Raw genomic sequence first — 14,228 nt, 5'->3', positions numbered from 1 at the left:
CCAGAAATGCAGGGACGGTTCAACATAACCAATTTAATAAATATAACCCACTATATCAATAGAGCCAAAAATAAGACACATGATCATTTTTAGAGATGTAAAAAAAGCTTTGGATAAGGTCCAAAACTTATTCATGACAAGAAAATTACAGAAAATTGTAATGGGTGTTTTTAACTTAATATTATAAATGCCACCTATGACAATGAACAGCATCATATAAAATGGTCAAAACCTGAAAGACTTTACTGTAAAATCAGGCACAAAAAAGGACAGCCATTGTCACCACTCTTATTCAACATATTACTTTAAACAGTAGCCAGAGCAATTAGACAAAGAAGAGAAATAAAATGAGTAATTATTTGAAAAGTGGAAGTTAAATTTTCATGATTTGAAGATGACTTGATACTGTACATGGAAGACCCTCAAAATTCCATAGAAAGAATCTTAGTTATAATAAATCAATATAGTGATTTTTCTGGATACAATGTCAACACTCAAAATAACAATAGCATTTCTACACACTAACAACAATATAAATAAGACAGAAATAAACCAAATCCTTCACAATAGCATCAAAAAATATGAAATACTTAGGAATAAATCTATCAAAAGAAGTAAAAGATCTATTGAGGGAAAATTGTAGTATACTGAAACAGAAAGCAAAGAGAACCTCAGAAAATAGACAGACATCCTTTGTTCATGGATAGGAAAAATAAATATTGTGAAAATAGCCATTTTCCTAAAATTATTATACTGATTTAATGCAATGCCAATGAGAACATTAATAGCATGCCTCATAGATCTAGTGCAATCACTTCTAAAACTCCTCTGGAACCAGAAGAGACCTAGAATACCAAAGACAATTTTACAACACAGGCAAGGCAGGAGGTATCACTATCCATGTCTTAAAGTTATACTTCAACTACTGTAATAAAATCAACATTGTCCTGGAATAAAAACAGATCTAAAGATCAATGGAATAGATTAGAAGTTACAACTACAACTACAAACACAGTTATCCAACTTATCTTTGGTAAAGGGGCCAAACACATTGACTGGAAGAAAGATAGTCTTTTTATTAAATGGTTCTGGGAAAATTGACTTTCTGTATTGTATAGCTAAAATTAGTCCCATGAATATCACCCTATACTAAACTAAAGTCCAAGTGGATCAAAGATTTAAATATTAAAATTGAAATATAAATCTGCTGGAAGATATAGTGGGTATAAATCTTGAAGATATAGGGGTAGGTGGAAAATTCATGAACAAGAGCCAAACCGCAAGGGAAATACTTCACAGAATCAATAACTGGGATCATGTCTTATTAATGAGTTATGCATGTTGAAAGAACACTCTAACACAGTGAAAAGAAAATCCACAAATTGCGAAAAAAATCTTAGTGAATTTTTCCTCAGACAAAGGACTTCTGTGTAGAACATATAAAGAACTAAAAATATCAGACACCCGAAATTCGAAGACCCAATCTAAAAATGGGCATCTGAGATTAATACACAGTTCTCAATGAAGAAATACAAATGGCAAACAAATACATGAAAAAATGTTCATCATCATTAGTCATTAGAGAAATGCAAGTTAAACGAACCTGAGATTCCATCCCCTCCAGAAAGAATGGCCAGGATAAAGAAAGCTAACAAGAAATGCTGGAGAGGCTGTAAGGAAAAAGGAACTCTTCTGCACTGTTAGTTGCAGTGCAGACTGTGGAGGTCAGTCTGGAGATTCTTCTAAAAGCTGAGATTGGAAGTCACATTTGACACAGCAATTCCACTTCTGAGTTTATTCCCAGATGAACTGAAAACATTATACCACTGTTATGTATGTGCACTGATGTTTATAGCAGCACAATTTATAATAGCCAGATATTGGAAACAACCCTAGTGGCCCTCAACAGAGGAATTGATAAAAATATGTGGTATTTTTATACAGTGAAGTACTACTCAGATATAAAGAATGATCACACTGAGATATTTATAAATAATTGGATACAAATTGAGACCATATTCATAATTGAAATAAATCAAACTCACATGTTAAATACCATATAGTCTCACTAGTGTAAGAAATAGTAAGTGTACATAAGATTTTATGGTAATCATGGTTTCCCAGTACATTGATTTGAAGTCTTATAATGTTTTAATTAATAGCTTGGAATGGTTTTATTCTGTCTTGGTTTATTTCATTATGTGTAATGGTATGATCAGCTGCTTTGAAGAGCACAAGATATTATGGCAGCAACTGCTGATTTACTACTGTCTTGTTTTGAAATCCTATTATGCTTTTGTTCTTTTATTTTGATTGGCCCCTTCCTGTTGTGTCTTATACATGATAATATAAACAAATTTTAAGGAAAATGAGAAGGTATAGTAGCCATATTTCATTTTCTGCTGTTTGATGTGAATTCCTGTAATACTTTCATTCTCTTGAGTGGTTTTATACTATTTCGTTATTCTTGAAGATGAAACTATGCTCAAAATTTCAAAGAGACACTATGGTAGCTACTGTTAATATCTGGTTGTTTTGTTGTGAAGTGATGTGTTGTTTGCATTGTTCTGTTCTGATTTGCTTTGTTCTGTGCTCTTTTGTTTTATTCTCTATAAAATATAATAAATAAATTCAACACCAGTCAATTCCATGCATATGAAACCCTTGTTATTTGTTTTTGAATATTTGATATTATTTATATTTTTAACATAGAAAAATGGTTGCATTGCATTAATTATGATGTATTCTCTTTTGAAAAAAACTATTGTTTGATCTATCCTAGATGTTAAGTGTGGCGTGATTCCTTCTCTGAGAGTTTACTTATGTTAGAGCCTGTAATTATACCCTGTTCTTTGACATTTGAAACTTCAGATTTCTTCTTTATTAAAATTAATTCTCCAGATGTTCATTCATTTTTAGTGTTTTATTGACATGCATTTTATAATTTATTAGAACATTCAGAAACACTTTTTAGGAAACCTATACAGGTGCACTATGTGTTGTTCGGTCTTCAGAATTAGTATAATGTTCTTTCCTTTCTTTTGATGTGATTTCTAATGTCTATGCATCATTAGAGGCGCAGTGGTCCCCAGACACAGGCATTACACAGATGGGGCATGCTCCTCAGCGCTAGGGTCTTCATTTTCTCATGGCATCCCTTACTAATAATGTCTTATTTTGACATTGATGCCACTTTGTGGGAAGAGGGGTTCAAGGTTTCCTTTTATACTATGTCCTAGTCTGCAATTTCTTAGCACTCTATTTCCTTGGTTTTATGTCTGAAAAATCTTAAGTCTGTCTACTGATTACAGCACATAATGTAACTGTTAACGGGTTCATTGAGGGAAATGTGGAGATACACCTCAGCATGTTGTGCACAATGAACACAAATTAACTTGTCCATTAAAAACTAAGTATTCTTTCTACAAAGATCCTCTCTGAAATGGAAACCTCATTCCAATCCCATATCCATATTGCTGTTCCTACCCTTTGTAAGAAACACACTTCCAAAGTGTCGGCTTTTCAAGATTTCAGTCTGAATTCAAATATTCTTAATAATTGTGTCTCTGTCTGGTTCACTGGAGGATCATTTCCTAGTAGAAATATGTGGAACAATTCACCCAATGCTTTAGTGTGTGTCCTCAAGTAAGCAGGACACTTCCTCCTAAGATTTCTTTTCCTGGAAAAGGATTAATTGTAACATTTAGAGGGGGGGAAATGGCAAGAAAGAAAAATGCATAAGTTCAGTATTAGTGACATAAAACCTCCAAGAGCATCAAAACAAATTCCTGATGTGCATAAAATAGCTATATGATAATCATAGTAGCATCGAGAAATACTTAGAAGTAATTGTAATTAATTTATTATTCACAGAATGTAAAACATTAGAGGAAATGTTACCTGAAGGGTTATTCAGCATAGAGGCAAAATTATCTTCATGTAGAAAAGAGTATATATTTGGCTCAATTATTTGAGAGCCTGCCTAAGAGATGTCGCTAAAACCTCTTGTGAGAGTGGTTGCTGCTGCCTGTGGCCCGGGTGGCTGTGAGAAGCAGAGTGTTGGTGAGTGACGTGATTGATGTGTAGTTTGACACTGTGTGTTACGTGGGGGAGGGAATAAAACTCCAGGAAGATCCAGGCCGCAAAAGCAGTGATAGAGGCGCTTGTACCACCACCTGCCGGAATTTTCTCCCTGAATTGGGAGACCAGACCGGCCCCCCACCGAAGGGTAAGAGTAACAGCTGTGGCTGGGAGCTCAACCCAGCTTGCGGGAACTTTCACCCTGACCTGGGAACCCAAGCTGGTTTCCCACCAGACCCGGGACCAGACCAGTTCAGAGACTATAGCAGCTATGGCTGGGAGCTCCGCCCAGCCTGCAGGAACTTTCTCCCTGACTTGGGGGACTAAATGGGCTCCCCACTGGACCAGAGACTAGACCAGAAGGGTAAGAGTAACATCGGCAGCTGGGAGCTCTGCCCAGCCTGTGGGAACTTTCCCTGTGACCTGGGGACTCAGGCCAGTCTCTACCAGACCCGGGGACCAGGCCAGATTAGAGATGGTGGCAGCAGTGGCTGGGAGCTCAGCCCAGCCTGAGACACTCTTCCTGGCCTGAGGAGCAGGCCATGGTTCCCTGCTGGGTCCAGTGAGTGGGGCCATCACAGGGTACCCCATCCCAGGCTGGTGGATCTCTCTCCCACACCTGGAAAAACACTTGAAGCTTCCAAATACAGGAAAATGATAAAATGAAAGTCAAAAATGCAATCTCAAACATCCAGCCCACCCCAAGAAAGCCCAGGAGCCATGTGCATAGAAGAAAAAACATGCCACATGACTGAAATACCTGAAATAATGGTAACCGAAATAAAGAAGCAAGCATGGGAAGCCCTGAAGGAATTCAAACTAGAAATATTCTCTCAGATGAAAGAAGAATTGATAAAAGAAATGAAGCAGATACTAAACATAGCTAAAGAAGAGGCAGTTAAAAAATTAGAGGAACTAAATGGAAGGATAGAATATCTGGATGAACAGTATAGGAAGCAAACAGAATACATAAAACAGATGCAAAGAGATATACAGGAAATCAAAAACTCCATTGAAAGTTGTAAAAACCGCCTCAGTGAATGTGAAGATAGAATCTCAGACCTCGAAGACAAGATTGCAACAAGTGAATAGGAAAGAACAGATATTTTAAAAATAACAAGAAATCAGGAAATAACAATTCAACACCTACAGGACGACGCAAAGAGAAACAACATAAGATTGATAGGGATAAATGAAAAAGAAGGGGACAACATAAAGGATGTCAAGAGGATATTTAGAGAAGTAATAGCTGAAAATTTCCCAGACATGAGATTGGAAACTGATATCAAGATCAATGAAGCATATAGATCTCCAAATAGTCATAACCAAAATAAATCTACACCCAGATATATAATAATGGCCATCTCAGAAATTGAACAAAAGAATAGAATATTAAAGGCTGTCAGAGAGAAAAGACAGATCACCTATAAAGGACAATCTCTCAGAATTACAGCAGACTTCTCAGCACAAACAATAAAGTCAAGAAGAGCATGGAGTGATGTATTTCAGATCCTAAAAGAAAATGATTTTCAACCCAGGCTGATGTACCCTGCAAAACTGTCCTTCAAATTTGATGGAGAAATACTATACTTCCATGAAAAAGATCAGCTGAAAAACTTCATGATTACCAAGCCAACCCTCCAAAGAATACTGAAAGACATCCTAGATACATTTAGGAAAAAACCACTAAACAAAGCAGACAGTTAAACAGAGCAGAAAGATAAACATGCAATGCAAGAAAGATAATATGTCAACAATAAACCAATTTATAACAGTTCTTACTATTAATGTAAATGGTCTCAATACACCAATTAAAAAATCAGACTGGCAGAATGGATCAAGAAACAAAATCCAACCATATAGTGTTTACAAGAATCCCACTTAACTCAAAAGTATATTCACAGACTCAAAGTCAAAGGATAGAAAACAACATTCCATGCAACAGGAACCAAAAAAAAAAAAAAAAAAAAAAAAAGCTGGAGTAGCTATTCTGTTTGCATACAAAGTGAACTTCAAGCCAATAATGATTAGAAAGGATAAATAAGGTCACTGCATGCTGGTTAGGGGAAAACTCCAAAAGGAAGATATAACTATCTTAAATATATATGCACCAAACTCCAGAGAACCCAGTTATATAAAACAAGTACTAACAGAAATGAAAAACCAAATCAGTAGTAATACAATTCTGACAGGAGATCTTAACACACCACTGACACCAATGGACAGAACAACCATAAAGGAAATCAATAAAGAAATAAACGAACTGAACTGCACCTGTGAACAAATGGACTTAATAGATATATACAGAGTATTCCACCCAACAACAACAGAATACACATTTTTCTCAGCAGTACATGGGTCATTTTCTAAAATAGACCATATATTAATTCACAGAACATATTTCAATAAATGCAAAAGTGTTGAAATTATCCCTTGCATGCTATCAGACCATAACGCCATGAAATTAGTAATCAATGATAAAAGATGTTGCAAAAATCCCACAAACACATGAAAACTGAATAACACACTCCTGAGTAATCAGTGGGTCACAGAGGAAATTAAAAAAAGAAATTAAGGAATACCTACAAACAAATGAAAATACAGATACAACTTACAGGAATCTATGGGATGCAATGAAAGCCATCCTCAGAGGAAAATTTATTGCACTGAGCTCCCACATCAGGAAAACAGAACGAATACAAATAAACACCATGATGCTACACCTCAAACAGCGAGAAAAAGAAGAGCAATTAGACAAGAGAGAAAAATAAAAGGGGTAAAGATAGGAAAAGAAGAAGTTAAATTGTCATTATTTGCAGATGACATGATGCTCTACATGGAAGACCCCCTAAACTCCATTGAAAGACTTTTAGATATAACAAATAAATTCAGTCATGTAGCTGGGTACAAAATCAATACTCAGAAATCAATAGCATTCTTATACACTAACAACAAAATCACAGAGAGAGAAATAAGAGAAGCCACACTCTTCACACTAGCAACTGAAAAAATGAAATATTTAGGAATTACTTTTACAAAAGAAGTGAAAGACCTATACAGGGAAAATTATAATACACTGAAGGAAGAAGTTGAAGATGATCTCAGAAAATGGAAAGACATCCCATGTTCATGGATAGGAAGAATAAACATTGTGAAAATGGCCAAACTGTTATACAGATTCAATGCAATCCCAATAAAAATACCATCAACACACCTTATAGATCTAGAGAAATCACTCCTAAGGTTTATCTGGAACCAGAAGAGACCTAGAATATCAAAGGCAATTTTAAGCAACAAAGGCAAGGCAGGAGGCATCACAATCCCTGACTTAAAGTTATACTACAAAGCAAAATTATTAAAATCAACATGGTACTGGAATGAAAACAGAGCAGAGGATCAATGGAATAGATTAGAAGATACAACCGCAACTACAAACACACTCAACCACCTTATCTTCGATAAAGCAGCCAAGCAGATTCACTGGAAGTACGACAGTCTTTTTAATAAATGGTGTTGGAAAAACTGGCTCTACATATGCCGAAAACTAAAACTCGACCCAAGCCTATCACCATGTACTAAATTAAAATCTAAATGGATTAAAGATCTGAATATTAAAACAGAAATACTAAATCTATTGGAAGACAAATTAGGTAGAAACCTTGAAGACATAGGGGTAGGTAGAGAATTCATGAACAGGACTCAAACTGGATGGGAAATACTTCCCAGAATCAATAATTGGGATTACCTCTTATTAAAAAGTTTTTGTAAGTAAAAAAAAATCTCCAGCATAGTGAAAAGAAAACCCACAAACTTGGAAATGATCTTAATGAACTCCCCCTCAGACAAAGGACTTTTGTCTAAAATATATAAAGAATTAAAAAAATCAGACCCCCAAAATTCAAAGACCCGTTCCAAAAATGGGCATCTGAGCTGAATACACTCTTCTCAGAGGAAGAAATACAAATGGCAAATAAATACATGAAAAAATGTTCATCATCGTTGGTTATTAGGGAAATGCAAATTGAAACCACACTAAGATACCATCTCACTCCTGAAATAATGGCCACGATCAAGAAAATCAACAACAACAAATGCTGAAGAGGCTGTGGGGAAAAAGGAACTCTCCTACACTGTTGGTGGGAGTGTAGATTGGTACAACCTTTGTGGAGGTCAGTCTGGAGATTTCTCAAAAAGCTGGGATTGGAAGCCCCATTTGTTCCCGCTCTTCCACTACTAGGCATCTTCCCAGAAGAACTGAAAGCATCATACCAAAGTGATATATGTGGACCTATGTTTATAGCAGCACAATTTGTATTTGCTAGATCATGGAATCAACCCAAATGTCCATCAACCGAGGAATGGATAAAAATGCTGTGGTACTTCTACATAATGGAGTACTACTCAGCTATAAAGAAGGATCACATTGAGGTATTTATCAATAAATGGGCGCAGCTTGAAACCATACTCATAAGTGAACTAAATCAAAATCGCATCAGTGAACTCTGAATACTTTCCCTAGTGTAGGAAATGAATCAAATATATAAAAGTACGTGATAACCATGACTCCCCATTATATGGCCTTGAAGCCTTATAAAATTGTCACTCGTTACTTGGAATGGCTTTATTCTGGGCTGTTTGATATCATGGCCGGTGACGCAATGAACAGCCACTTTGAAGAAAATAAGACATAATAACAGCTAGTGCTGATTTAATAATATCTTGTCTTAAAGCCATACCAAACTATGGTTCTTCTGTCTCCATTGATTTTATTATGTTGTAACTTGCTGGACTTTATCATATGTAGTAGTATAAACAAAATTGCTATAGGCAAAGAGATAACATTGAAACTATTGATCATTTTTTTTCTATTAGCTGGTTCTAAATACTCTACAATGCTTTCATCCACTTGAATGGTGTTACACAGTCTTCATATATTTGATACTATAGCATATGAAGTTGTATTCAAATATTTCAAAGAAAAAGACACTATGGTAACTACTATTAAGCCGGGTTATTTGGTGGTGATGCACTAGGTTGCTGAAAGTGTTATGCTTTAACCTGTATTGTTATGTTGTTACGCCCCCTTTTATCTCATCCTCTCCCTTATTCATTAAAAAATCATTTAATTTTTTTAAAAAAATATATCAACCAATAAAAAATGCTCCTGGTTCTGTAGGGAAAAAGAAACCCTTTAAAACTGTTGGTTAGAGAGTAGTTTAGTACAAACACTGTGGAAATCAGTGTGGAGATTCCTCAAAAAATTAGGATTAGAGGTCCCACTCAACCCAGGTATTCCCCTTCTGTGTATCTTCCCAGAAGGATTTGAAAACATCACACCACAGTGACATATGTGAAACCATAAGGTTCAAAATATACAATAGTCACTGTGAAATGGAAGGAAATTGTTTAATAAAAAGAAGAAACTAAGATAGGGGGAAAGAGAAAGGATAGAAGGGAAAAGAGAAAAAGTGCAAGTTAGTTATACCATTAGTGTCACTTAGTTCACTGAATAGGAAAGGTTGTGCTAATATTGATTGAGGTAATTTTTATGCCCATATTTTTACTTGAGTGACTAAAGATAATGTTGTGTAATTTATTAACAATTGTTACTTTTTTCATTATTTTGTTGTGAAAATTTGTTTTACCTTTTCTTCTTAATATTAATAAATAAAGTAAAAAAAATTCTTTTGACACAGAAGTCCAACTTATTAATATGTTGGCTTAGTTCAAATGCATTAGTGAGCAAATAGCTGTATCTCAGTCTATTGCAACAGAATTGAAGGACAGAGTGAGTAATTTCTGAAGAATTGGTGTTCATTGTCATCATTTTTATAACAAACCAAGAGCTTGGCACAAGCTTATGCTATTTAAGGAGAGCACTTCACACTGGGTCTGCACACAAAGGTAATATCTTGGGTGAGACACTAAGTGGTCAAGAAAATAGCCCACCTTATAATGAAATATCTTGGCAACAACTTACTAATCCACTGTTCCATGAGAAGATGAATCAAGCCATGATCAGGTTCTCAAGACCCCATCACCTATCCATATATACTAAATAATACTAACATATCTCATATCCTGTTTATTAATTTTTAAATTGTTTTTGCTTTCTCTGTTTCACACAACTCCACCTTGACTAGTGTGCCTATTGAACCTTGTGAATATTTACATAACTAATATACATTATAGTATTTTCATTGAATCATATTCTAATTTTATAGAGGTAAATTCCATTTAAAATTTACTTTAGGTTCATTGCAGGTGAATATTTTGTTTCTCTTAGTGTTTATACCATAAATAAAGTACTCTTTTCAATCAATTGATCCTTAGGATTGATATTCATTTTGCATTTAATGACATAATGGATACTGACTTAATTACTGTACCAAAGTAACATAAGTATTGCTATGAATGGACATTCTTTGACATGCAAATATCTATGTGAACTTGGTGTCATTAATAATACTGTGGCCCAACTCCAGGAGAAATGTGTGTGAGACTGAGCATGCTACAACCTCAAATATGAATTAAATGGAGGTGTCTAAATCTTGGGCAAAGGCAAAGGCTACTGACTAATCTCATACAGGAAACATGGCTGAAAAATAGAAATTAGCCAAAGACATCTCTTCAATAAAATGTCCACTGCAATAATCTAACTACTCTCAACACAAAGCCAAAACAAACAAACAAACAAAAAAACAACAAAAAAACAGAGTAACACAAATAGAAATCCAAGAAGGCAATCCATGAGAATTTTTCCCAGAATTCACATTTCTACAAAAACTCATCCATGTGGTACTGAAGAGTAAGAACCCAAAAGCCTCAAAGTGAATCACTCAGTGTGGCTTCATGGTGGATAACAAACACATTCAACCTAAAAACTGACACAGGCACAGAAGGGATAAGTAAGAGACATTGGATAAGTTTTTAAAATCATCAACAATTCTTTAAAAAGTCACTAAAAAGAACATAGAAGATCTAAGCTAAAGATGTGGAGTACACATGATAATGAAGTGAGATGAATGAGGGAGATGTTGGAGAGGTAATCGATATGCATTCTGAAAAACCCATATCTGCTGGGGGTAGACCATTACAATGTCAGACAGATGGGGAATGCACATTGTGCACCTCCTCCAGCAAGGCATCTGCATGAAGTGTTCTCTGGACATTGTAATTGCAGGCACATTCTGATGGTCTCACAGGGTAAGGGCACAGTTATAAAATAGTAATGGGACAGTTAGCATACCAAACTTACATACATGATAGCAACAGAATTATCAAATAGTGGCCTCTGCCTATCCTCTTGCTGCTCTTTGTGTAAGCACCATATTAATCGAGTCAGCTGCTTTACCACTGATAGTGTACTGATCAATCTGACTATTCCTAGCTTGTGATTTCTTCAGTTAAGAAACCATGTATCTTGTTTACAACTTGCTTCAAGGACTTTGGCTTGAGCAAAGTGATATAATCAAGGATACTTTTAAAATTTTATTGCTCCATTCAAGTCCCCTCTCTTTTTCCTGAGGATGTTCCTACATTACTTTAAATGATTTCTTGTAAGTAAATTTATTTAGAGTGAACGTGCCTGACAATATATGACTTAATTCGATTCAGCCAGCCAATCATTTAATAACCTGCCATCTGCCTTGTATTCTTGCTAGTAAACTATTTAAATAGAGTTCAAAGCTGTCTCTTCATGGGTAATATACACACTATAGCCATCCATTCCACTGGAATTGAGATCACTACATTTGTCTGCTAGATTCCTCAGTGCAAAGAGCCTTCTACGTGGTTTGACATTGGAATTTCTGCAACAATAGAAGACAAGAGGGAAAGCCTCAACATGTGCTCTCCATGCCCATCAACTGCATCAACCACCTGTGCAAAGCCACTGAACACAGTACAGCTTAGGCATGGAGAAATCTCACATGATCAAAGCCAGGCAGGAAAGTTCCCATACACAGTAATGCCAGATCTTGAACAACAGTGACAGCAACCCTGTCTCAGCATCCTCTATGTCCCCTTTCAACACATACATGAAGATTAGGCTAGGGGCTAGCAGAATAAATTCCTGTCTGCAGCTAGGCTATTGGTGAGGTCTTCATCATGCAGGCAACATTCAAACAATCTGGACCATACTGTGCCTGATGCCCACTTCCCTGAGTAATAGTCCTGGGGTATCTAGATAATTAAGAGGCCTGGCTATGGGACTCCCATTGTCCTCAGGTGCGCTGTTTGATCTGACACTTTGGGAGTCAGGATAAAGCCTGCTGAAGTTGGGGAGATTGTGTGCCTCACCTGCACTGTCACCAGATATTCTGTCTCCAGTTACTACTGGATTTAGATCCACCAGCAGCTGTGGAAAGATCTACAGTGGATGTGCTGTTTGTTTGGAAGCACAAAATACAACCTGACTTTCAAAGCTGCATCTCCTTCCCTGCTGACACAAATAAGAACCATTTTTACCTGCAGCTGAACTCCATGACCTCCAAAGAAAGTTATGTTTTACAGTGCAAGACAGAGAAAAACCTCAGTTCGAATCCAGACATAAACCTGGAGTGCTTTTAACTAGCAGGGTGTTCTCAGACCACCAAACAAAAAAACCATCTTCAAGTACTAATGCAGTGTTGTTAAGGAGGTTCTTACAGAATCTGGCATGACACTCCCTACCCCAAGCCATTTCCACCTCTACATGTCTGTCATGTAGGTATTGACAGGAATCATTGCTCATATTTTGCTAGTCTTCTTTCCTATGGGAGTCACTTTCATTGTGCTGAAAAAGTTTTCTGCCCCACAATCCAGCAGCTTTGCTCTAGATTCATCTATAAAACTTCTTCCTTTAATATGGCAAATAATCATCATCTAAAATGAATGACTAATATTTTCTGGATGCCAAGGACTTGTCTCATTCAGAAACAAATGATTCATTTTAGTAAATTAAATGCATCATGTTCCTATTTCTAAGTTCTGAGAACTCACAGCCCTCACTTCTCCTCTGCCCCCTCAGAAGACCAGGTCCCCAGGTTCAGGCCCAGCAGCACAGGGAGACCTCAACAAGGAAGGGAGGGTTCAGTATGGCTGAACTGAGAGCAGCGTCCAGAAATTTCAGTGTTCTCATCCTGTGATAGTGCATTGACCAGCACTTTGTCCTGCACTTCTCTTGTAGAGTCTAGAATTTAGGGATGCATAAATACAGCATAATACAATGTAGCCATTTATCTCTCTCTCCCTCTCCCCTGTCTCTTTCTCCTCTCTCCTGTCTCTCTGTCTCCTTCTCTCTCTCTTCTCTCTCTGTTTCCCTGCATCTCTGTCTCTATCTCATATGCAATATTAAGTACTTCAGTGTCATCATATTTACTTTCTTAAATGGATTCTCATAGTTCTGCCGTCATACATTTTCTTTGCTTTATCTCAGGTTGCCTCAATTAACTCTTTATCAGTCATATATATCTACCTTTTCCTGAAATATTCAAACACACCTGTATAGCTAGTTAATGTCATACGATTATAGTTTTCTTTCAAGCAGGTTTATAATGAATAGAACAAAGCTTTGCAAACCCACCTCTCACAGTTGCCTTTCTCCTGAAGGCAGAGCTAAGATAAGATTTTCACACACAGGCCACTGTCCTTCAAATGTGACCATAGATCTCACTGTCACACTTATACTGGGAATTCAAATGCACCTCCACCTCCTCCTGGTCTGCGCCTGATTTGGACTGGCATCATCGCTGATGTGTCCTGTGGTTAAGGACTGAGATTTTCTGTTCCTGATATGATATCCTAGGTGTATTGTTTGTTTCCAGGACAAAACAAGGACATCTTCCAGAAAATGTCATCACCTGAGATTTACCCAGCTCCTCTCTGCTGGATCTTCTTAATTACAGCTAACAACATATCCCAGAATTTTCTAAAACTTTTCATGAATTTTCCTCTGTTTTGTTTCTGTTATTGTGTCTTCAGGCATGGATATGCAAATGTCATTTTCAATTATTGATCTTAGAAACCTGATTCAAATAAGAGTTCAAATTTTGCTACTGAAGTTTTACCTAGCTTTTGCTCCAATTTTTAAACAATTACAATATTATTATCCACATATTCAAATTTTTAAAAATCTGGATAAAATAAACATCACCCTCTTTTCATTA

This window comes from Cavia porcellus, unplaced genomic scaffold (assembly GCF_034190915.1).
Source record: "Cavia porcellus strain 051 isolate PalLab524CR breed Dunkin Hartley unplaced genomic scaffold, mCavPor4.1 scaffold_7, whole genome shotgun sequence".
Classification (NCBI taxonomy): domain Eukaryota; kingdom Metazoa; phylum Chordata; class Mammalia; order Rodentia; family Caviidae; genus Cavia; species Cavia porcellus.
Note: the sequence above shows the minus strand (reverse complement) of the source record.